Consider the following 23873-nt stretch of genomic DNA (forward strand, 5'->3'; position numbering starts at 1 on the left):
GAGGAAAGCCAGCTGCTTGCTATGTGGTGAACTGCCCTATTAAGTGGCCCATATGACAAGGAACAAATGTGTCTGGCCACCAGCCAGTGAGTGAACTTGGAAGTGGATCCTCCTCAAGTTGACCCTTGATTCATCAGTCCTGGCCAACAGCTGAACTGCAATCTCATGAGAACCCCTAAGTCAGAAACACCCAGCTCAGATCCCTGACCAGCAGAAACTGAGACAATATATGTTTATTGTTTTCAGCTGACAAATTTTAAGGGCTACTTTATTAACCTGCAATAGATAAGTAATATGCCCAATGTAGGCCAGGGTGAAAACTAATGCTATGTATATATACAGTGTTAGTGATATAGTGAATTGGTATAAATTTCTTGAGAGAAATTTTGGCAATATTCCTGAAGATATTTTTTAAAATTTTCACCCTAGGAAAAAAAGTACACAAAAATTGAGATGTATTCTTTAAAGTATTAAATGTAACAAATATAATAGTGAATAACTGGTAACAACTTAACACTGATTAGGAAATTGTGATATTGTGATATAATAAGAAATACATTAATTTTAGTCTTTAACCCTGGCTCCCAGCCAGAGTTCCTAAAGCCTTTAGAATTTCCTAAGTAATAAAGATTCTGGGAGAATCTTCTGATATTTGGTCTTTGACTCCAGTTCCTGATATAGAGCTTCAAATCCTTTAAAATTTCCTGAGTGATACAAGAGTTTCTTGTTCTAATGAGGCAAATCTCAGTGGGCTCCTGGAGCTTCAGGTCACTAGAAAGAACAAGCCATGGTTAGAAGCTTGGAATGTTCAGCCCCACCTCCTATCCTTAGGCTTGGGCCTGGAGATTAAGTTAATAATCTATCATGCCCGTATGATGAAGCCTCCATAAAATTCCTAAAGTATGGGGTTTGGAGAGCCTCTGAGTTGGTAAACACGGGGAGGTGCTGGGGGAGGTGGCATGTGCCCAGACAGAGCATGGAAGCTCTGAATCCCTTCTCCCCATTCCTTGTCTTATGCATTTCTTCCATCTGCCTGTTCCTGAGTCATATCCTTTTATAATAGACCAGTAAACTGGCAAGTAAACTGTTTTCCTAAGGCCTGTGAGCCATTCTAGCAATTACTAAACCCAAGGAGGGATCGTGAAAACCCGAGTTATAGCTGGTTGATCAGAAGCACGGGTGACAACCTGTGATTGGGGTCTGAAGCTGGGGGATTAGTCTTGGGAGACTGAGGCCTTAACCTGTGGGACCTGACGTTAACTCCAAGTAAGAGTATTGAATGAAATGGTAGGACACCCAGGTGGTGGTGCCCAAAGAGAATTAGATAATTGCTTGGTATGGGAAAAAACCCATATGCATTTGGTGACAGAAAGTGAAATATCGAGTGGAGAGTGTTGAGAGTAAAGCAGAAAAAAATGAAACTTTTTCCTTTCAGGGATGGTTAAATAAATTATGGTATATCATTTGATAAAATCTTAAGCAGACATTAAAATTCATGTTAAAGTTCTAGTTAATTATTTGTTGAAATACTCACAATATAATTACAATTATATATAGAAAATAAAAATAGGGGATCCCTAGGTGGCGCAGCGGTTTAGCGCCTGCCTTTGGCCCAGGGCGCGATCCTGGAGACCCGGGATCGAATCCCATATCGGGCTCCTGGTGCATGGAGCCTGTTTCTCCCTCTGCCTATGTCTCCGCCTCTCTCTCTCTTTCTCTGTGACTATCATAAATAAATAAAAATTAAAAAAAAAAAAAAGAAAATAAAAATAATTGAGGATGACCTTATAAATTTTTATCGTTTAATTTTTAAAAGACTAGATAGAACTATACCAACATGATCACAGTAATGATCTCCAAGTGATTTTTCAGTGATTTACATTTTCTCAGGTATATTTTTTTGTGGGTTCTAATTTTTATATAATGAATATGTATTACTTTTTATTTTGAAAAATCTTTAAGTATAAAATAATTAAATGTGGGCCTGCTAGATTCTTTTTGGAGAGAGAGAGAGAGAGAAAAAAAAGAGAGAGAGAACAGGCATGTATGTGTAAGAGGTGGGGAGGGGCAGAGGAGAGGAAGAGAATCCTAATCCCATTTAAAATTGCACCAAAAAATAAATAAGTAAATAAAATTGCACCAAAAAGAATGAAATATCTGGGAATTGGTTTAAACAAGGAGGTAAAAGACCTGTACCCAGAAAACTATAAAACACTGATCAAAGAAATGAAACTGACACAAACAAATGGGAAGATATACTATGCTCATGGATTGGATGAATTCATATTGTTAAAATGTCCATACTACTCAAAGCAATCTACAGATTCAATTCAATCCCTATTAAAATGTCAATAGTATTTTCCATAGAACTAGAACAAACAATCCAAAAATGTATATGGAACCACAAAAGACCCTGGATAACCAAGCCACCTTGAGAAAGAAAACAAAGATGGAGGTACTACAATTCCAGATTTCAAGATATGCTATAAAGCTTTTGTAAGCAAAAGATTTTGGCACTGGCACACAGACACATAAATCAAGAGAACAGAATAGTGAGCCCAGAAATGAACCCATGTATATATGGTCAATTAATCTATGGCAAAGGAGGCAAGAATATACAACAGGAAAAAGACAATCTCATGATACACAAAAATAAACTTTAACTGGACTGAAGACCTAACTGTGAAGCCTGAAACCATAAAACTCCTAAAAGAAAATACAGGCAGTAATCTCTTGGACATTGGCCTAAGCAACCTATTTATGCATCTGTCTCCTTAGGCAAGAGAAACAAAGGCAAAAATAAACTATTGGGACACACCAAAATAAAAGGCTTTTGCACAGTGAAGGAAACCGTGAACACAACAAAAAAGCAATCTAGTGAATGGGAAAAGATAATTTGCAAATATCAGATATATCCAATAAGGAGTTCATATTCAAAGTATATTTTACAACACCAAAAAATATTTATTAAAGATAAGCAGAGCACCTGAGTGGACATTTTTCCAATGAAGACATACAGATGGCCAACAAACACATGAGAAGATACCCAACATCACTAACCATCAGGAAACCGCAAATCAAAACCACAGTAAGATACAACCACACACCAGTCAGAATGGCTACATCAAAAGGACAAAAAGTATCAAGTGTTGGTAAGAATGTGGAGAAAAAAGAACCCTTGTGCACTATCCGTAGGAATGTAAATGGTGCAATCAGTGTGGAAACAGTATGGAGGCCCTCAAAAAATTAAAAATAGAAATGTCATATGATCCGGTAATTTCACTACTGTGTATTTTGCCACGGAAATTGAAAACATTGATTTAAAAAGATATATGTACCCCGATGTTTATTGCAGCATTAATGTACAATGGCCAAGATAAGGAAGCAACCCAAGTGTCCATTCATAGATGAGTGGATAAAGAAGAGGTAGTGTGTGTGTATATATATGTATATGTATATATATGAATATTACTCAGCCATAAAAAAGAATGAACTCTTGCCATTTGCAACGACATGTATCAACCTAGAAAGTATTAAACTAGGTGAAATAAAAATAAATAAGACAAAGACAAATATCGTATGATTTCACTTATATGTGGAATCTAAAAAACAAAACAAGTGAACAAACAAACAAATAGACACTTAAATACAGAGAAGGAACTGCTGGTTGCCAGAAAGGAAGGGAGTGGGGGGATGGGCATATAGGTGAAGGGAATTAAGAGGGATAAGCTTCTAGTCATAAAATAAGTAAGTCACTAAGATAAAAAGTACAGCATAAGGGATATAGTCCATAACCTTGTAATAATGTTGTATGGTGACAGATGGTAATTAAACTTATCAAGGTGAACAGTGAGTAATGTACAGAATTGTCCAATCACTACGTTGTGTATCTGAAACTAATATAACATTGCATACTTCAATATGCAATACTTCAATAGTAATTGTTTTCAATTATATAAAATCTCAAAAAAGGTAATTAGGATTGACTCTTTGCACAGAGAATCATTTTACTTTAGGAAATCAAGATTTAAGCTTACATAAAAATCCAAGATGAGGGCAGCCCGGGTGGCTCAGCAGTTTAGCGCCACCTTCAGTGATCCTGGAGACCCAGGATCGAGTCCCACGTCGGCTCCCTGCATGGAGCCTGCTTCTCCCTTTGCCTGTGTCTCTGCCTCTCTCTCTATGTGTGTGTCTCTATGAATAAATAAATAAATAAATAAATAAATAAATAAATAATCTTAAAAAAATCCAAGTTGCATTTATTTAGGTCAGAATCTTTTAACCCAGGGTCCATGAACATCTGAGGCTCACAAATGTATTTCGAGTTGCAATTCATGAAATTGTATGCAAGATATCAAGTGTATGTGAATATTCCTAAAGAAAGAGTTCACAGTTAAATTAGGTTCCCATTTGGGTCTGTAATTAGGGTGACAACCATTCTGGCTCACCCAGTACTGTTCTTTTTAGCACAGAAAGCCCTGAGTCCTGGGAACTCCTCCATGCCAAAAAACTGGGATATGTGCTCACCCTTTCTTCAATCCAAGAAAGATCAATGAAAAATAATTCAAAAATTTAATTGAAACTCAATTAAAGGGATAAGTAAAAATTAGAAGATTACCTCTTAAGTCGTAGGATGCTGCTATTTCTTCTAATTTAACCTATGTCTTGAGAATTATTTTCTATATAAACTAAAGCTAACGGTATCTTTCCTAGTTTCTCGGCTAACTGCAATTTGTAAATGATTCCCTCGTTACAGTGAACGTTTACCTTTTGTCATGTGTATTTGGTGGCTGTTGCATTACTAGACTGAGATGTGACCACCCCAGCAAGATGACTCCTCATATCAGTCCAACAGGGAGGACGCATGTCACCCCGTAAGAATCCTGATTTGTGGCATGATAGGGAACTCAGGTGCTCTCACTTGGCTTTGGTGTCAGCGAGGGGACTTCCAAATGGTGTGCATTGAACTAATTTCTGCCCTCACTAGAGCAGGCTAGAAGTTAGAACAGCTGCAGGAGAGGCCTCTCCATTTTCCCAACATTCCGTGTGGAGAAGAATGAGGCCTGTGCACTCCTGGGAGAAGCCCTATCTCCTAAGGCAAGCTCAAATCATGGTATGTCGTTTGATTTCTATTTTTTAATCCCCTGGCCTTTGGTAAGGACTTGAAAAGCGTACTTTGTCTCAGCGGTGCCACAGAGCCTCGCAGGAGGACATTTAGGCCACCACTGGTGAGCAGTCCTCGTGCTGGGTGTGGTGGTGGCAGCAAGAATTCATGAGGCTCCAAGGCAAAAGTGCATCTCAGGGGAACAGAGAGGAAGGAAAAGGGGAAACATCGAGACATATTCAATATGCTAATAGAAGATCATAGTTCTATTCCAGCAAACATAACAACCAGATTCCCTTCCCAAAATGTTTACCCTTTTTAGCTCAGATATTATGTTTTAGCTTTTAAGATGTTTTGGGATCACCTGGTGGCTCAGTGGTTGAGCATCTGCCTTCGGCTCAGGTTGTGATCCTGGAGTCCTGGGATCGAGTCCCATGTTGGGCGTCCTGCTCAGTGGGGAGCCTGCTTCTCCCTCTGCCCCTCCCTGCTCGTGCTCTCTCTATCTCTCTCTCTCTCTAAAATAAAACAATAAAATCTTAAAAAAAAAAAAGATGTCTTGAATTTTACAATTTTATTCTGGTGGATGTGTAAATTAAATTACAATTTAATTTAAATTAAAATGTAAAGTGAAGACACCAGACTTTGAAACAAAGATTACCAGTCATTAAGTAACTTCTTCATAAACATATGTTGTGTGTATATGGAAAAGAGAGGAGAGAGAGAGAGAGAGAGACAGGGGACCAATTGTAACGCTGCTCGTCTATATGGCAGGGTTGGGGTTTGTGTTGTACTGTGGTAGGAGTCAGATTGTAGAAGACAGAAAGATTGACAGCAGGGAAGCATTCCTGATTCCTCTGACGCCTGTGCTGCCAGCGGAGCCTGTCCCACCTGCACAGCCCCCAGCCCTCGCTTCCTTCGCTCTGACTCCGTGTGGACTCAGTACCAGGCCCCATGTCAGGTGACACACCTGTGCAGGGGTTGTTGACGCTGCTTGAGACAGATATATTTTCTCATAACTTTAGACATCACCATGAGAAGCATGGGATTTAAGGAGCCATGGGAACGAAGAAAAGATATGGTGACAAGGAAAGAAGAATGGGGGGCACCTGAGGGGCTCAATAAGTTAAGCATCTGCCTTCGGCTCAGGTCATGATCCTGGGGTTCTGAGATCGAGCCTCGTGTTTGGCTCAGTGGGGAGTCTGCTTCTCCCTCTCTCCTCCTGCCTGCTGCTCCCCGTGCTTGTGCTCTCTCTCTCTCCGTGTGTGTCAAATAAATAAATAAAATCTTTAAAAGAGAGAGAGAAAAGAAGAATGGTTTGCATTATTGATCATTGATGGTACTGGGATTTATTTCCATCATAGAAATGGCATGACCTTCCACCTTTGTCATCTTTCCCCCATCTTCTCCTTCTGGATCCTGTTTAATTAATTCACAAATTCAATAAAAATTGCATTGAGGAGCACGTACCAAACACTGGGATCCAAAGGTCATGAAGACATGGTGTCTGCTACCACAAATGTTGGTCTAGCTGGGGACAGCCAAGTAAATCATGATTAGTGCTGAGAGCAGGGTACAGAAGCTAGAAGGACCCGAAAACAGCCACTTGAATCAGGATGAAGGCTTAGGGAAGGAATGTGTGTCAGAGAAGATTACCCAGAAAAGGCAATGCTTGGGGTGAATTTTGAAGGATGAACAGCAGTTGAGTGGGCAAAAAGTGTGTGTGGGTGTGAGTGTGGGTGTGTATGTTTGTCGCGGGGGGGGGGTGAGCAGGAGGTGGGGAGTCGGACAGAAGCCATGTAAGCAAACAGCTGAAAAAGAAGGTGAGAGAAGGCTAGATGTGTGCTGGGGTGGGGGGTGCAGGTGTATCATAGGGCTGGGTGGCCGATGTGTGGAAGTGTGGGGAGACCCTGGAAAGACAGCAGGCCAGAGAGGTGAGTGGGGTCAGGCTGCTAGAGCCCTTAAGTAGCAGCTGCAGGAACAGAAACAGGTAAGGAACCACTTTGCACCCCAAGGGCTGTAGAGCACCACGGGAGGACTGTAAGCAGAGGAGAAGCCAAGTCACACTGATGTATGGGACATGGCTTGGGTGGCAGGGAAGTCACTGGCCCAGCACAGGGCCAGGCTGGAGGCAGGGTAAAGAGCTGAGAGTTCTTTTTTTTTTTTAAGAGCTGAGAGTTCTTGATGGAATCTGGGTGAGGGCTGACAAGTGGTGGTGTAGACAGGAGGGGACGGGCAGGGCCAAGTAAAAATGTTTAAGGATTTCTCTCCACCCTCTTCACGGAGCCACCTCCAGCCCCATCCAGGAGCTCTGGCCCTCTTAGAGTCTGAGAAACACACTCTGCAAACGGAGCGGAGCCAGGTCCCCTAAACCCTTGAGTGTGACTTCAACTCCTGACTGTTTTTGTTGGTTTGCTGCTTTTTTTTTTTTTTTTTTTTTTAATGATCAACATTAAGTTCAGGTTTCCGACTCTCCCCCTCCACCCCTCCACTAATCTCAGGAGGTTGGTCATCTTTCCTGGCATAAGAGCCAGGAGGACCTAGTCTGAATTTGTTTATTTGGTTTTTTTAAAAGATTTTATTTATTTATTCATGAGAGACCCAGAGGGAGAGGCAGAGACACAGGCAGAGAGAGAAGCAGGCTCCCTGCGGGAAGCCCGATGCGGGACTCGATCCCAGGACCCTGGGGTCACGCCCTGAGCCCAAGGCAGGTGCTCAACTGCTGAGCCCCCCAGGCGTCCCACCTGGTCTGAGTTTTGATGCTCTGAGTACCCCCTGGGAGTGTCAGCAGGACGCTGCAAGAGACAGGTCCCAGCCCTTTATGCTGTATATGATTTTGGAAGCTATTTCCTCTTAGCCAGGCCTGGACACAATAGGTAATCCTTACAGATAAAAGTTAAAATTTAAAAAATAAAAACCAATTCAATTAAAAGTCAAAGAAAAAAGTAATTAATATAATTATGCTGCCCAAAGATAATCGCTGCTAACGTTCTGGTGTTCGGCGTTCATGTTCTTTTTCTGTGTGTATTATTAACATAGCTGAGATTATTATTATATAGTTCTATACAGATAGATAGATCCTAATATCTTGTCCTTTTCACCTAACCTTATTATATGCATGTTTCTCATGGTATTACAAACTTTTGGGGACGGGTTATTTTACCAACTGTGTGCTATTCCATCATGTGAAAGTTCCACACTGCATTATCTACTTAGCCATTTCCCTCATGGTGATTATTAGATTCGTTCCAGGTTCTATTATGAATAACTCCCTAAAGAAGAATTTTATGCAGCCAGCTTCTCTCCATATTTTCAATGATTTTCTTAACGTAACTTTCCATTAGTAGAATAATTGAGTCAAAGAAAATCAATATTTAACGTCGATAGAATTACCTTTACCAGGTCTACCAATGGGTACTCTCTCCATCAGTGTGGAAGAGTGTCAAGGGGCGCCTGGGGGGCTCAGCCCGTGAGATGTCTGCCTTCTGCTCGGGTCATGATCTCAGGGTCCTGGGATCGAGCCCTGTGTTAGGGCTCCCTGCTCATGGGGGGGGGGGGGTCTGCTTCTCCCTCTCCCTCTGCTCATGCTCTCTCTCTCTCAGATACATAAATACAATCTTTTTTTTTTTTTTTAAAGATTTTATTTATTTATTCATGAGAGGCAGAGACACAGGCAGAGGAAGAAGCAGGCTCCATGCAGGGAGCCCGACGGGGGACTCGATCCTGTGTCTCCAGGAGGAGGCCCTGGGCTGAAGACAGTGCTAAACCGCTGAGCCACCCAGGCTGCCCAATACAATCTTTTTTTTTTTTTTTTTTAAAGGGTGCCAAGATGTGAGTTTGAAGGTAATGCTGCCTCTTATTGACTGAATTATTTGGGGCAAGTGATTTAACCTCGCTGAGTCTCAGCTGCGTTATCTGTAAAATGGAGATGCCTACCTCCCAGAATTATGAAATCTAAAGGATGAAGCATGCAACTTGGCACAAGTTCTGGTGCACGCTAAGTGTTCCACCTCAGTATTAGTTCCTCTCCCCTTCCGCTATTCTTTTTTCCACTGGTGAGTAAAAAGGAAATCAACTTCAGGATTGTTCCAGTTCCTACTTGTCAGGCATTTAGATCACGGTTGAAACATCTTAACCGCAAGGCACGCGAAGCAGATAACCGCGCAGTACAGGCCCGTTGCTTTACTTGGCCTACAGAGCCCACTAGATAACACGTCATTGAATTGGTAGTAAATATTTGGTGTTTTGTTACTGTTTTGCTGCATTTCCAAACAGAGTTAGTGTTATATATTTTTTTTAAGATTTTATTTATTCATGAGAGACCCAGAGAGAGAGGCAGAGACACAGGCAGAGGGAGAAGCAGGCTCCATGCAGGGAGCCCAACTTGGGACTTGATCCTGAGTCCTCAATTATAGCCACATCCTGAGCCAAAGGCGGTGCTAAACCACTGAGCCACCTGGGCTGCCCAAACAGTTTTGTATATTTTTCTATTTTATCCTTATGCAAATTGTTTACCAACTCTGCTCTCGGCTTCCCCATCAGAAAAAAAATAAGGATAATATCTGTCCTATCTTTTTGTGTAATGAAAGCATTTCTTGCAAACTGTCAAGCGCTTTCCTCACAGACTAGCTACCTACTTACTGAGCAACATATAGCGAGAATTAGCCACACATGTCAGAGAGACATGGAAGGGAAGAGAAAAGAAGAAACTAGCCTTTACCCAAAGCCTCTATTTTACACACATTTATTACACACACACACGTGCACACCCAATCGTGAGAGGTGCTTCACAGGTACTCAGATTTTACAGACAGGGAAACAAATTCAGCAAGCCTCAGCAGCTTTGTCCAGTTGCCAAGACACAACACGAAACCATATCCTGAAATGGAGAAGGACACCTCTTCTGTTTTATTGGCTTAGTCATTATTAGCACTGCTGGGGAGTTGAACAATTAATTGTTTTACTAACTTGCACTCTGTTGCTTAGAGAGAAAAGCACAAGGTAATTTCATCTAGGAAATTTATTTTATTAATTCTGCTCAAAGGATCTCATTAAAGGATGCTGCATTGAGGGTGCCTGGGTGGCTCAGTCGGTTGAGTGTCTATCCTCAGTTCAGGTTATGATCCCAGGGTCCTGGAATCGAGTCCCGCAACCTGCTTCCTGCATAGTGGAGAGTCCGCTCCTCTCCCTGTTCCTCTACACCTCCCCCCTACTCGCTTTCTCTCTCTCTCTTTCAAATAAATACAACCTTTTTTTAAAAAAAGGAAGCTGCATTGATAACTACCACAAATCAGTGAACCCAGAAGAAATTGTGATATGTGTGTGGTGAGGGGCAGGAAGAGTTAAAGAGATTTCATGATCCCTTAGTTCCATTTGTTTTCAGATTATAAAATATCTGAGCAAACTCCATTGGAAAACAGGTCAATGAATATGCTAAGGGTTGAGTATGATCTCTGGGCAGGCGACATGTGCCTGTGACCGTGTGTAGCCAACATGAATCTCCTGCTGAGATGACGGTCACGTGCAATTCTTGGACAGGAGAGGCACAGAAGGTAAAGGCTTCTTGTGTCACCGAGAGCTCCCTCGCAGAAATATTCTTAGGACCAGTCAGAGTGATCTCCCCTCCCCACTCCCCAAAAGGAATAAAGATGCAGGCAAAAAATTGGCCAAGAGTGTAAACCAAAAAACTATTCTTTCTATTAGGTGAAACTACACAAAATTGCAGTTTTGTAGGCCCGAATCAGCCAATATCATTTTCATTCGTTTCAACAACATGTGCGACATGGTTCCGAAGTCGAGAGAGCTGTTTCTGGGAACTGACTTCTAAAGTGCCCCTTGGTAGTTAGGGTTTTGGTGAGCTAGTGCCTTTAAATTATAGCCATCACTTTTTAAATGGAACTCGGAAATATTTTGACAGATATTTCAAACTCCGCAAAAGAAAAGTAACTTAATTTCAACTGAATCTGTCTTCCAAGTCCCATGCCTCTTTCATGTCCCCACCTAAAAAAAATGACATGTATAATAGGTAGAGGGGCTCTGCGTCTATTTTGGTGGCCAAACCTGTAATCCTGTATAGGAATATCTTCCTTACTCCAGCTATGGGAGGGAGCATTAACAGAAGGGGCTGGAAGCCCTGCAGCCTACTGATCATGTGCAAAGCTTGGGCAAAGCTGCTCACCCTATCTGGACTTCACTTTACATCTACCTAAAACAAAGATAATAACTTGCCTCATGGGGTAATTTGTGAGCATGACAGGAAATGTAATAAAGTGAGAGACCTTTATAATTATGAAGTGTTACAAAATTGTAAACGGTGACTGTATGTCAATAAAGAATAATGCTGCGGATCACTGAGCATTGTATCTCTGGTTCGAAAGAAGCTTAGATTGTTTTCAGTTGCCTTTTGCAGGGTAAGGGGAGAGCCACCTACAAAGACAGGCTTCTCTTGGTCCCCATCACCACCCCAAGGGCGATGATGAGTCTGTGCTCCTGTTGACCAATGTGGTTGCTGTCACAGGCTATCTCCCAGCTGGGGCCCTGTAAGATTATTCTGTGGGCCTAAATGATGCAAATAGGCTTCACACAGGGATCGGATTGATCGGGTGATTACGAAGTGCCCATTTTATGATTCCAGTTGAGGGGACAAACAGCTGAAAATCGGCTGGTTTCCTAGATTTTACCTATTTGCACATTCGGTGCACTCTGGCAATGCCACTTGAGCAAGTAGCAAGCAATCTCAGATGATGTGCCTGCGCACAGCCCCAGGCCAAAGACGTGGCCACTGCCTTCCGGGGCCTGCCCCCTGCACCTGGGCACCAGCCAGGTGACTTACAATGCCGTGGTAGACAGCAGAGAAGACTAGAAAGGCTGCAGGGAAAGGGTGTAGGGGGAGACCAACCCCAGCAGAGGCAGTTTATCAGGAAGCTTTGTCGAGAAGGAGGAACTAAGTAAAACTGGGTGGCTAGGAAGGAAAAATGTTCAAGTAGATGGACTGGTTGATGCAAGAAACCAGGAGTCCAGGTAGCAGTTCCGTGGAAGATAAAGGGGGAAAGTGACTGGAGAAAGGGAGGAGTGAGAGAGCTCTGAAAGCCAGCCAGGAACTGGGGCTGCGGAGTTTATTCTGCAGGAAGCAGGGAGACACCGTAAAGGCTGCCAGGCGGAAGCAACACAAACCTGGAGGGAGGTCAGCTCTCTAATGCAAGGGCAGGTGGGGAGACTGAGGAACTTTCACTTCGCAGTGACACCGGAGGCCGAAAGGCTGACATCCCTCAAAGGAGACAAAGTAACCCAAACTGTAAGTTCTTTGAAGGGAGGAAGGGCCTCAGTCACATTTCCTTTTTTTTTTTAAATATTTATTTATTTATTTATTCATTCATTCATTCATTCATTCATGAGAGACAGAGACACAGGCAGAGGGAGAAGCAGGCTCCATGCAGGGAGCTCGATGTGGGAATCGATCCCAGGACCCCAGGATCATGACCTGAACCTGAGCCAGGGGCAGATGCTCAACCACTGAGCCACCCAGGGGCCCACCTTAGTTTCCTTGCTGTCAAGCACTCCGCCTGGTGATTAGAAAAGACAGGGAGGAGGGAGGGTGAGAGGAAGAAAATGTGCTGAATAAATGAATTCTCCCAGAGGTAGGAGTGGTGGCGCTTTCAAAAGCTGCTCTCCTGAGTGGGCTGAGGCCGCCCCAACTGGGAGAAGTGAGACCCAGCCAGGGCCTCCTACCAGCCTCTCAAAATACGGAGGGGACATGGTGGGTTGGGCACTGGGTGTTATACTATATGTTGGCAAATTGAATTTAAATAAAATATTGTTTAAAATAAAATAAAATCTTTAAAAAACAATAAAAAAAAATAGGGGTTGGAGCAGACCTGGGTCCTACGGGGAGGTAGGAATGAAGGGTCGAGGAGGAGGCCCGGTTGGCATCCCAGGGAAGCAGGACCAGACCCCCAGCCCCCCCAGCCCCCCAGACTCCCCAACCCCTCAGGGTCCCCAGGCCCCCAACTCCCCAGGCCCCCCAACCCCTCAGGGCCCCCCAACCCCCCAGGACCCCCAGCCCCCCCAGTCCTCCAGCCACCCCAGGGCTCCCAGGCCCCCAGCACCCCCAGGGCTCCCAGCCCCCGAGGCCCCTCCAGACGCCCCAGCCCCCCAGGTCCCCCAAGGGCTCCCAGCCTCCCAGGTCCCCGAGGTCCCCCAGGCACCCCCAGGCACCCCCAGGCACCCCAGCCCCCCAGGTCCCCCAAGGGCCCCCAGCCCCCCAGCCCCTTCAAGCCCCCCAGCCCCCCCAGCCCCTCCAGCCCCCCCCAGGCCCTCCAGCCCCCCCAGGCCCCCCAGCCCCTCAGATCCCTCAGCCTCCCAGACCCCCCCAGGCCCTCCAGCCCCCCAGGTCCCCCAAGGGCCCCCAGCCCCCCAGCCCCTTCAAGCCCCCCAGCCCCCCCAGCCCCTCCAGCCCCCCCCAGGCCCTCCAGCCCCCCCCAGGCCCCCCAGCCCCTCAGATCCCTCAGCCCCCCAGACCCCCCAGGCCCTCCAGCACCCCCCAGGCCCCCCAGCCCCTCAGGTCCCCCAGCCCCCCAGGCCCTCCCACCCGGCCCCAGCGCACCCCGCGCCCTGCTCCCGGGTTCCTGCGGCGGCGGGGTGGGGGGCGCGGCCGACAAGGGGCGCCGAGGCTGCCGAGCGCGGCGGTCAGAGCCCCCCCCCCCGCCCCTGCTCACTCCCGCCGCCGCGGCCTCGCCTCTGTCCCCGCAGCCCCCCTTCGCGGCCCGGGGGAGGCGCGTCCCGCTGGAGCCCCGAGCCCGGGCGCAGCAGGCGCTCCCCACGGCGCCTCTCCGGGACCCGCGGGGACAGCCGGGGACACCAGCCCAGCCGCACCCCGGACGCCGCTGCCACCCCAGGGCCCGAGCTGCCCCCGGAGGCGCGGGGGGGGTGGTGCGAGCCCGGGCCTGCGGGCGCGGGGATCCGTGGCGCAGCGCGGTCGGTGGCCCGGGTTGGAGACTGCGCCCGAGGCCCCTCCCTACGCCCGGAGGCCGGCGTCCCCTGAACCCCAGGAATGGGCCTCGCTGGAGAAGGTAACTGCAAGAAAGGAATGAATCTGAAGGTTGCTCCATCCTTGTTCCTTCTGTACTAAGCAGATCATCCCGCTGCGCTCCGGGTAAATCAGAAAACCACCAAGATTCACGGCCTTAGGCGGCAGGTCCCGCTTCAAACACCCTAGAACCTGCCTCCCTCGGTGTTTGCTCCCCACAGCCGCTCCCACACAGCTGTACCTGTGCACCTCGCTACACGGCCTCTCGGGGAAGTTGGGGTCCTTGAGCAGGTCCCTTACCAGGGCGTTCCACGAGCTTTCCGTGTTTTTTGCATTTCCACATCAACCTTAGAATTTGTCAATTCCTACCCCCCCCCCCGCCCCCAAAGAACTTGCAGAGATTTTGGACAGGGTTGCATTGAATCTATTTTGTCAAATTTATTCCTAAGTGTTTCATATTTTTGATGCTATTGTAAAAGCAATTTCTCTCTCTCTTTTTTTTAAAGATTTTATTTATTTAATTTAGACAGACTCCCAGATTTCCAGACTGAGCTGGAGCAGGACCATGAGATCAGGACCTGAGGGGGTCAAGAGGCTGTCCTTTAACCAGTGAGCCACCCAGGTGCCCCGTAAGTGTTACTTCTTAATTCAATTTCCCAGTGTTTAATAATAGTATTTAGAAATACAATTGATTTTTTGTACATTGATCTCTTATTCTACTAAATCTTGACATTGGATTTCTAGCTCCCAGAACTGGGAGAGAATAAAGTTTGGCCCTGTTAAACCACACATTTTGTGGAAATTTGTTACAGCAGCCCTTAGGGAATGAATACAAAGACACTGCAATCCCTAACTGTAATTGTGGATTTGTCTCTTTCTCCTGGCAATTATGTCAAATTTTTGCGTCGTGTATCTTAGAGCTCTGTTTTTAGATGAATAAACATATAGGATTGCCATGTCCTCTTGAGAAACCAACTCCTTTCTCTTTATGAAATGCCCTTCTTCACCCCTAATAACATTCTGTTAGAGCTTTTTTTTTTTTTTAGTTTTTTTTTTTTTTTTTTTTTAGAGCTTTTTCTCTCTTTTTACTTTTAACCTATATGTGTCCTTTGTTTAAAGAGCATTTCTGGTGGCAGGCATGTCTTGCTTTCATATGACAGTCACTGCTTTGACCTCATTATTTTTGTCTAGTATTTTGAGGCTTCACTTGTATGTCTTTTTAAAAGTAAGGGGCTTTTTTTCCCCCTTAGTTTCATATCCTACTGACAGGTTTTTAGTAAAAATCAGAGACCCTGCATAGCTACATATGATCTCCCTCTAGTGGCCACGGTGAAGAATATTACGAAACTCCATTCCTCTAGAGCACAACCTCTCCGTGGCAAACTATGCCTACCGGACAGTTGTGTCACCCTCTTATTAATTTGGCTTTAGTGTTGCCGGCAGCAGTGAATAAACTCCTCATGGTCCCAAGAGATGCCCAGTGCTTAAACAGGCCAAGAAGAAAACTTGGCAATTTTGAAAACTGATAGTATTATAGCCACTCAAAATAATTAATTAATAGCCATTATGATGTTATTAACACCTTAACAAGTAATCAGAAAATATATAATGGTTGACATAGGGTAGTCACGGAAAATAAGGAATGAAAATGATGACTTTCAAAAACAGAAGGCAAATGGAAAGCATAAAATGAAGGGACAGAAATCAACATTTTAAATATATGTAGTAATTCCTTTGTAACTTCCTTTGAGTCTACAACTATTTCCACATAAAATTTAAAACATATCAGTGATCACAATAAGTGGAAATGGATTCAGACTCTCTAGCTAAAAGAATAAAAGCATCAACTTTTTTTTTTTAAAAAAGGAAAACATAAAATATAGAAGTTTACAGGGAGCATACATAAAACATAGAGAATGGTTAAAAGTAGAAAGTTATAAAAAGATAAACTAGGAGAATACAGACCAAGTGACGGTAGGTATTGCTCTGTTCCTTTAGGGGAAAAGACTTTAAGGTGAAAGCATTACTGCAGATTAATAAGACCACGACTTAAGAATTAAAAGTCAGGGGAAGCTGGGTGGCTTGGTGGTTGAGAATCTGCCTTTGGCTCAGGTCGTGATCCGAGGTCCTGGGATCGAGTCCCACATCAGAGTCTGTGTCTCTGCCTCTCTCCGTGTCTCTTGTGAATAAATAAATAAAATCTTTTTTAAAAAATAATTAAAAGTTAAAATTACCAAGAAGGCATAACCATTCAAATCATATATTCCTTTAAAATTAAAGCCCTAAAACATGTAAAGGAAAAGTTGACAGAGCTGCAAGTAGAGATTGAGAAACCAACCATTAACGTGGCTACAATTCTATTGCTGCTAGTATAATTACTCCTACTTTATGTGATGAAATTCCAGATTTCATCCTGCTCCACCAAACCTATGGTGGGTTACCTGCGCTCCACTGTTGGAAAGAGCTGAGAACTATCGCACTAGAAATCGAAGCACGTTATTTCCTATTGATTCAGCAGCATTTACTACTGACTATTATGTTTAAGATATCATGGTATCTTTTATATGCTAAAAGATTAAGTTGCTGTACTTATTTATTTTAGCCATTTAAAAATTGCTTTAGCTGGGGGCTCCTGGGCGGCAGAGTGGGTTAAAGCAGTTAAGCATCCATCTCTTGATTTTGGCTCAGGTGGTGCAGCTCCGTGCTGAGGGTGGAGCCTGCTTAGGGTTCCGGCTCCCTCTGGTCTGCCCCCCCCACCCCTCCACCTCCTGCTCTCTTTCTCTCTCTCTCTCCCTCTCCAACAACAACAAAACAAAACAAAACAAAACAAAACGACAAACCATAAGCTGAAACTTCAAAGAGCACTATAGGGAAAATGATAGTTTTCTGTAACTTTACTTATAGCCCTAAAGTCCCTCCCTCCTCCATCTCTCATTGTCAAGTAAGTCTGTGTCTCCTTCTTAAATAAATAAATGTGCTTGATGGAACAAGCAACAGCAAAGAATTTCCAAGAATTTCCAAAATTATGATATGTCTTTGGCATATATATATATTTTAAGACTAAGAAAATGCTATAGCAAGTACAGATATTGGCCCAGAAACTCTACTGGGCGAGGCAACTTAATTTCCATTGAGAGACTTCCTTCTGCCACGTGGTGAAAACAATTTGGGTCCCTTTTCCTCTTTCCTTTTGGCAATGGTTTACGTATAAATTCCAGGGATTTCTATAGTACTATGAATGGGAAGGGGCCTATGGTCTGGATCTTCACCTATCCATGCTGGCATCAGCTTGAGGTCCTAACCGTACCCTTCTGGTCTCCATCAAGGTCATTCTGGACATTGGCCTCATTTCCAACCATGAGGCTCCTCAGGTCTGGCTTGTTTTCAGCTAACTTGGTTGTCCTTGGATACAAAATTCTCTTCTGCTGCTCCTACGCCATGCTGGGGGCCCGAGAAACTAATGGGGGCTCCCCAGGGTCCTTCACACCAGTGGACTAACCTACAGGTACTGGACTTTGTCCTCCTGCTCCCTTATTAGACTGGGGTGGGCTCTGGAAGGCTGTCTCTGACCTGTGCACTAAAACATCACCTAGTCACTGACCTCCTGGCCTCCCGCTGCCTCCCTGAGCTGGGAGAGAGTACACCGCCCCTGTTTCTCAAGAATCCACACTAACATCTCACTCCTCGCTTTTCCCGAACATACTTCCTTTCTCCCCAGTTTTGGAAAACTTTATGTAATCTTTGGAAATATGGGGTGGGCAGGAAAATTCGCTTTCCTTCAGGTACTCTACTAAATCTACTGCTGATACTCGAAATCTTTCTCTTCTGGAAATTCTCATGCCAGGAATAGTTTTTTTTTTCTTCTCTACTTTCTGAATGTTTTCTTTTTCTGAAGCAATGACACAATGTCTATAAGGCATGAGAAAAGGGTCATGGGATAAAGGTAAGCGTATAGGGGATATATATATATATATACACATATATAGCAAAATATTGTTATCTAACAGCATAGAGGAGCAAAGATGGTCTCATTGGTAACATTTATTAAACATTGATTTTAATAGTTAACAGGGATTATCCTGTTGATGAAATGAAAGCAGAGGAGCCCCTGAATCATAAAAAAGGTGGTGTGGGGTTTTAGTATACAGGTCAGAGACAGATTTACAGCATTCATTGAAGTGTTTTTGAAAATGACTGGTAGGGGCACCTGGGTGGCCCAGTGGTTGACCGTCTGCCTTTGGCTCAGGTCATGATCCCGGGGTCCCGGGATGGATTCCCTCATCAGGCTCCTCACATGGAGCCTGCTTCTCCCTCTGCCTATGTCTTTGCCTCTCTCTGTGTGTCTCTCATGAATAAATAAATAAATAAATTTTTTAAAAAATAAAAATGATTGATAGGGGGGTACCTGGCTGGCTCAGTTGAAAGAGCCCGTGACTCTTAATCCTGGGTCATGAGTTCAAGCCCCACATTGGGTGTAGAGATTATTTAAATAGAACTTAAAATTTACTGGGAAGTTGTATGACGCACTAAATACTAGCGAAGTCAGTTCAAAAGATACTTAAAAATCAATCAAGTCAACTCCAGGTGATTAATGGCTTCATTCACAGAGAATGCAAGTCAGAGACCAGAAGTGTCAACATGGAAGGTAGATAGTTCAAAAAAAAAAAAAAAAAAAAGGAAGGTAGATAGTTCTAGTCGGAGGCATTCTTACTACCCATAAAATTAAACTTAATTGTACAATAAAATACTGAATATGCTTGTTGAAGTCTTGGATAAAGTAAAGAGGAGATGCTAATATTATGAATGGCAGAGAAGTTATGAACTCTCTTCAGCAGGAGGGGGTCTACCTGGGTTAATTGGGGGCAGGCTGTAGGGGCTGGAGAGTGCCCTGGCTACCCTGCACCAGCCACCACTGAGCCAATGTCTCCAGGGATCAGAGCCTTTCAGAAGAAGTCTCTCTGACTTTCTCTCTTTCTTTCTTTCTTCTTTCTTTCTTTCTTTCTTTCTTTCTTTCTTTCTTTCTTTCTTTCTTTCTTTCTTTCTTTCTTTCTTCTTCCTTTCTTTCTTTCATGATTCAGGGGCTCCTTGGCCCCCAGAAATCACAGCCTTTAAATAAGTGACTAAAGTCTTTCCAACAAAACTTTGTTTCGTAAGCATGCATAAAATGTTAAAAATACAAACTCTGACTGACATATCACACCTAAAGCCATTCACCTGGGAGTACAACCGGAGCCCCAGTTGGACCCTGTCACACACACTGCACCAGGATAGCCATGTAGACACCAGAAGTAGGTGTGTTCCTACATAAGCGTCTCTAGGATGATAATCTTACCTTCCTGATCTTCCTATCACCAGTACCCTATGAAGTTTGCAGTGTCTAAACTGTGGATCCAATAATGCTTGTTGAAAGATGAAAAAGAAAAAAGTGAATGAATGAATGAATTGGGTATTAGCGGTTCAGAAAATTTCTGTTTCAGTATGGAAAAGTAAGAGGAAAATGCATACCCAAAGTAGCAGATCACTAAAGGTGAGAAGGGTCTAAAATGAACAATGGGTTTTTTAAAAAGACACATTTTGTAGTTTCATAGTTTTGCTTGGAATTAGCTAAAATAGGAACCAGTAGTTGGAGCATTTTGAAGGAATACTCCTGACTTCTGAAGGTATGTGGTGTGGATGTGCACTTTTCTACATATCATGGCACCTGATTATAAAGAATTTGTTATTAAGGTATTGTTCTTATTAGTAAGCTACTCTGAGCAAGGACTACGGAGAAATACTGCATTTATTTTGTTTCACCGTTTTGAAAGTGATGCATCAATGTGAGTGTGTCTATTAAATACCTTTGAATGAAATTCAGAAATTCATATGTGGTCTTGTGTGATCAAAAAATTTATGAAATTTTCAACCACTGGATGGCTCAGGGGTTAAGCATTTGCCTTCAGCTCAGGGCATGATCCCAGGTTCCAGCTTCTCCCTCTGCCTATGTCTCTGCTTCTCTCTCTCTCTCTCTCTCTCTGTGTCTTTCATGAAAAAATAAATAAAATCTTTAAAAAAATAAATTTTCAGGATTTATTCCTCTTCGCTTAATGATGACATTTAACCATGTGAACAAATAGTAATGGTATCTTCTTTTTTTTTTTTAAACACTCCCTTTTATTTATTATAGTCACAGAGAGAGAGAGGCGCAGAGACACAGACAGAGGGAGAAGCAGGCTCCATGCACCGGGAGCCCGACGTGGGATTCGATCCCGGGTCTCCAGGATCGCGCCCTGGGCCAAAGGCAGGCGCCAAACCGCTGCGCCACCCAGGGATCTCAGTAATGGTATCTTCTAATTAGGAACAGTTTTAGGTCTATACCTATACACATTATCACCACTTTCAACAAATCCTTAAGTGTTTTTTTTTCTTGTGCCTTTTACTCTTTTGCAGATCCCATTTTCTATTCTCAACTTGGTAAGAGATTTAGATTGTGTAAAAGTTTCTACTAAAAATAAAAAAGATTAGCTCAATACCCTCCTCTCATTTCTAGATAGCCCCCCCCCCCGCCCCCCCCAGCCTGCAGGATGCCATGCCACATCTGAAAGCAGAGTTTTCTCTCTGGGCTCCCAGATGCCTTGTCCATTCTCATGCTGGCAGGATGCCACTGAGTGCTGGGCACATGTAGACACTGTTCTGCTGAGCGCCTTTCTCTCCCCTGCCTGTAATTGATACCTGGATCTTGTGATCACAGGCAGCTCATGCTCTGGAGGGCATCTGAGGTCTCTTTTCTGAGAAAGTCCTTGGAGGGAGACGACTATGTATAGATTTCCGTGGAAAACCTCTTGTCAAGGATTCCAGCTATAGGGTGCCCTACGTGACAGGATAATTAGACAGAAGCCAAGGAGAAATACGATATCATCCATTTAGAAAATTTTTAAAAATTGTGATTAGTAAAATCAAGCGCAACAAAGATGATAACATTTCCTGGATTAATATGTTGATATTTAGTTTAATTTTAATATCTGTTCAAAAAATCTTCTAGTGACATTTAACTAATTGGGCAACTTGATAGTAAAAACAAATCCAGACGTCGAAGCAGACAAAACTTCTTGTTTTTTAAAGTAATTATAGAATCACATGTAAGTTATCCTTTTTTTAAAGATCAATGATCAAATAAATGAGTCATGGTATGGTGATTTCATTAATTAAAGCTATTATAAGAACTTAAAAATGACAAACTGGAATTAGGAATCCAAGACAAATAGCAGAGAAAAGAAAATATCTACTTAAGAATTAGAGTTGGGGGGTGTCTGGGTGGCTCGGTAGGTTAAGCATCCAACTCTTGGTTTTGGCTCAGATCATGAGTTTGGGGTCGTGAAATTGAGCCCTGCATTGGGCTCAGCACAAAGTCTATTTCAGATTCTCTCTCCCCCTACTCTGGTCTTCCCCCAATTCAAGCATGTACGGCCACACACTCTCTCTCAAATAAATAAATAAATAAAAACTTAAAAAAAAAAAAAGAGTGTTAGGATACCTGAGAATGGTGTGGTATGAAATTAGATCAAAAGAAGTAGAAGGAAATAGGCTAGTAGGGCAAATGGACCATTATATCTACAAAAGGGATACATTTACACCAGAACATGGAGTATATCATCATATGGATCTGTTCATATGTAAATAAGTTACACTGTTAGAACAATGTGATAACAGTATCAAAAGAAAAATAACAAAATGACTGTATCCTTTGCTGTGCAAAAGCTTCTTATCTTGATGAAGTCCCAATAGTTCATTTTTGCTTTCGTTTCTTTTGCCTTCGTGGATGTATCTTGCAAGAAGTTACTGTGGCCGAGTTCAAAAAGGGTGTTGCCTGTGTTCTCCTCTAGGATTTTGATGGAATCTTGTCTCACATTTAGATCTTTCATCCATTTTGAGTTTATCTTTGTGTATGGTGAAAGAGAGTGGTGTAGTTCCATTCTTCTGCATGTGGATGTCCAATTTTCCCAGCACCATTTATTGAAGGGATTGTCTTTCTTCCAATGGATAGTCTTTCCTCCTTTATCGAATATTAGTTGACCATAAAGTTGAGGGTCCACTTCTGGGTTCTCTATTCTGTTCCATTGATCTATGTGTCTGTTTTTGTGCCAGGACCACACTGTCTTGATGACCACAGCTTTGTAGTACAACCTGAAATCTGGCATTGTGATGCCCCCAGATATGGTTTTCTTTTTAAAAATTCCCCTGGCTATTTGGAGTCTTTTCTGATTCCACACAAATCTTAAAATAATTTGTTCTAACTCTCTGAAGAAAGTCCATGGTATTTTGATAGGGATTGCATTGAACGTGTAAATTGCCCTGGGTAACAATGACATTTTCACAATATTAATTCTGCCAATCTTTGAGCATGGAATATTTTTCCATCTCTTTGTGTCTTCCTCAAATTCTTTCAAGAAGACACAAAACCTGTATGGAGGTTCCTCAAAGAGTTAAAAATAGACCTGCCCTACGACCCAGCAATTGCACTGTTGGGGATTTACCCCAAAGATACAGATGCAATGAAACGCCGGGACACCTGCACCCCGATGTTTATAGCAGCAATGGCCACGATAGCCAAACTGTGGAAGGAGCCTCGGTGTCCATCGAAAGACGAATGGATAAAGAAGATGTGGTCTATGTATACAATGGAATATTACTCAGCTATTAGAAATGACAAATACCCACCATTTGCTTCAACGTGGATGGAACTGGAGGGTATTATGCTGAGTGAAATCGGAGTCATCGGAGTCAATCGGAGAACAAACATTATATGGTCCCATTCATTTGGGGAATATAAATAATAGTGAAAGGGAATATAAGGGAAGGGAGAAGAAATGTGTGGGAAATATCAGAAAGGGACACAGAACATAAAGACTCCTAACTCTGGGAAACGAACTAGGGGTGGTGGAAGGGGAGGAGGGCGGGGGGTGGGGGTGACTGGGTGACGGGCACTGAGGGGGGCACTTGACGGGATGAGCACTGGGTGTTATTCTGTATGTTGGCAAATTGAACACCAATAAAAAATAAATTTATTATTAAAAAAAAGAAATCTTACCCCCCCAAAAAGAAAAATAACAAAATGAAAGTGCTTAACACCTACTTATTGCTCTAAACATATACAGAATTATAAATACTCTGCTTTCACAGCATAGGTAGTCAAGGAAGATTAAAAATTTATAACAAAAGAAAACCCTGACAAACTAAATTGAATTGCATGAGATACGTGCAGTTTGATAGCAATGAAAGAGGTGCAAATTAGAATCCACAAAATGGCACAAATAACTAAAAGATGCTTTTTTTTTTTTTTTTTAAGGCAGTGTTGGAGGAGGATCTATAGCCCATTTTACTGCTGGTGGGCTGCGTTATTTCTGAAGAGCAACTTCTCAGTGTGTAGCAAGAGCTAAAACGTCTTTAAAACATTTAATCTACCCTTTCCACTTTACAAAAGAGAAAAGAGAAGAAAATGTCAAAAAAGGGAAAAATGAAATTTATGCAAAGTATGTAGCAGCATTATTTTTTTGCAGTAGAAATATGAAACATCTCTAATGCACAAAAGAGAACGGCTTAGGGAACTGCTCAATATTAACAGAATGGAATACAGCGCACAATTATGTGGATTAGGTTAACTCATGGAAATCTATATGTGAAGCTGTAATAAATAAAGCTGAATAAGTGATGCATATGTCCACCGCTAAACAACTGGGTTTCTTGGGAGACTGACCCATCTTTTATTCA

At 43.1% G+C, this 23873-nt stretch overlaps 1 long non-coding RNA gene across 2 annotated transcripts; it reads left to right on the forward strand.

The window, feature by feature from the left end:
* The first annotated feature begins 13878 nt into the window (after nt 1-13878).
* On the forward strand, nt 13879-23823 carry LOC140604669 (uncharacterized). 2 transcript variants are annotated; one of them, XR_012007483.1, is made up of 3 exons: nt 13879-14169; nt 14633-14755; nt 23452-23823. It is a non-coding gene; the product is annotated as an uncharacterized lncRNA (long non-coding RNA). The 2 variants fall into 2 exon arrangements; XR_012007484.1 differs by having other exon boundaries at nt 13880-14169; nt 14653-14755.
* The last annotated feature ends 50 nt before the right edge of the window (nt 23824-23873 follow it).

This window comes from Canis lupus, chromosome 15, assembly GCF_048164855.1.
Source record: "Canis lupus baileyi chromosome 15, mCanLup2.hap1, whole genome shotgun sequence".
NCBI classification, from domain to species: Eukaryota; Metazoa; Chordata; class Mammalia; order Carnivora; family Canidae; genus Canis; species Canis lupus.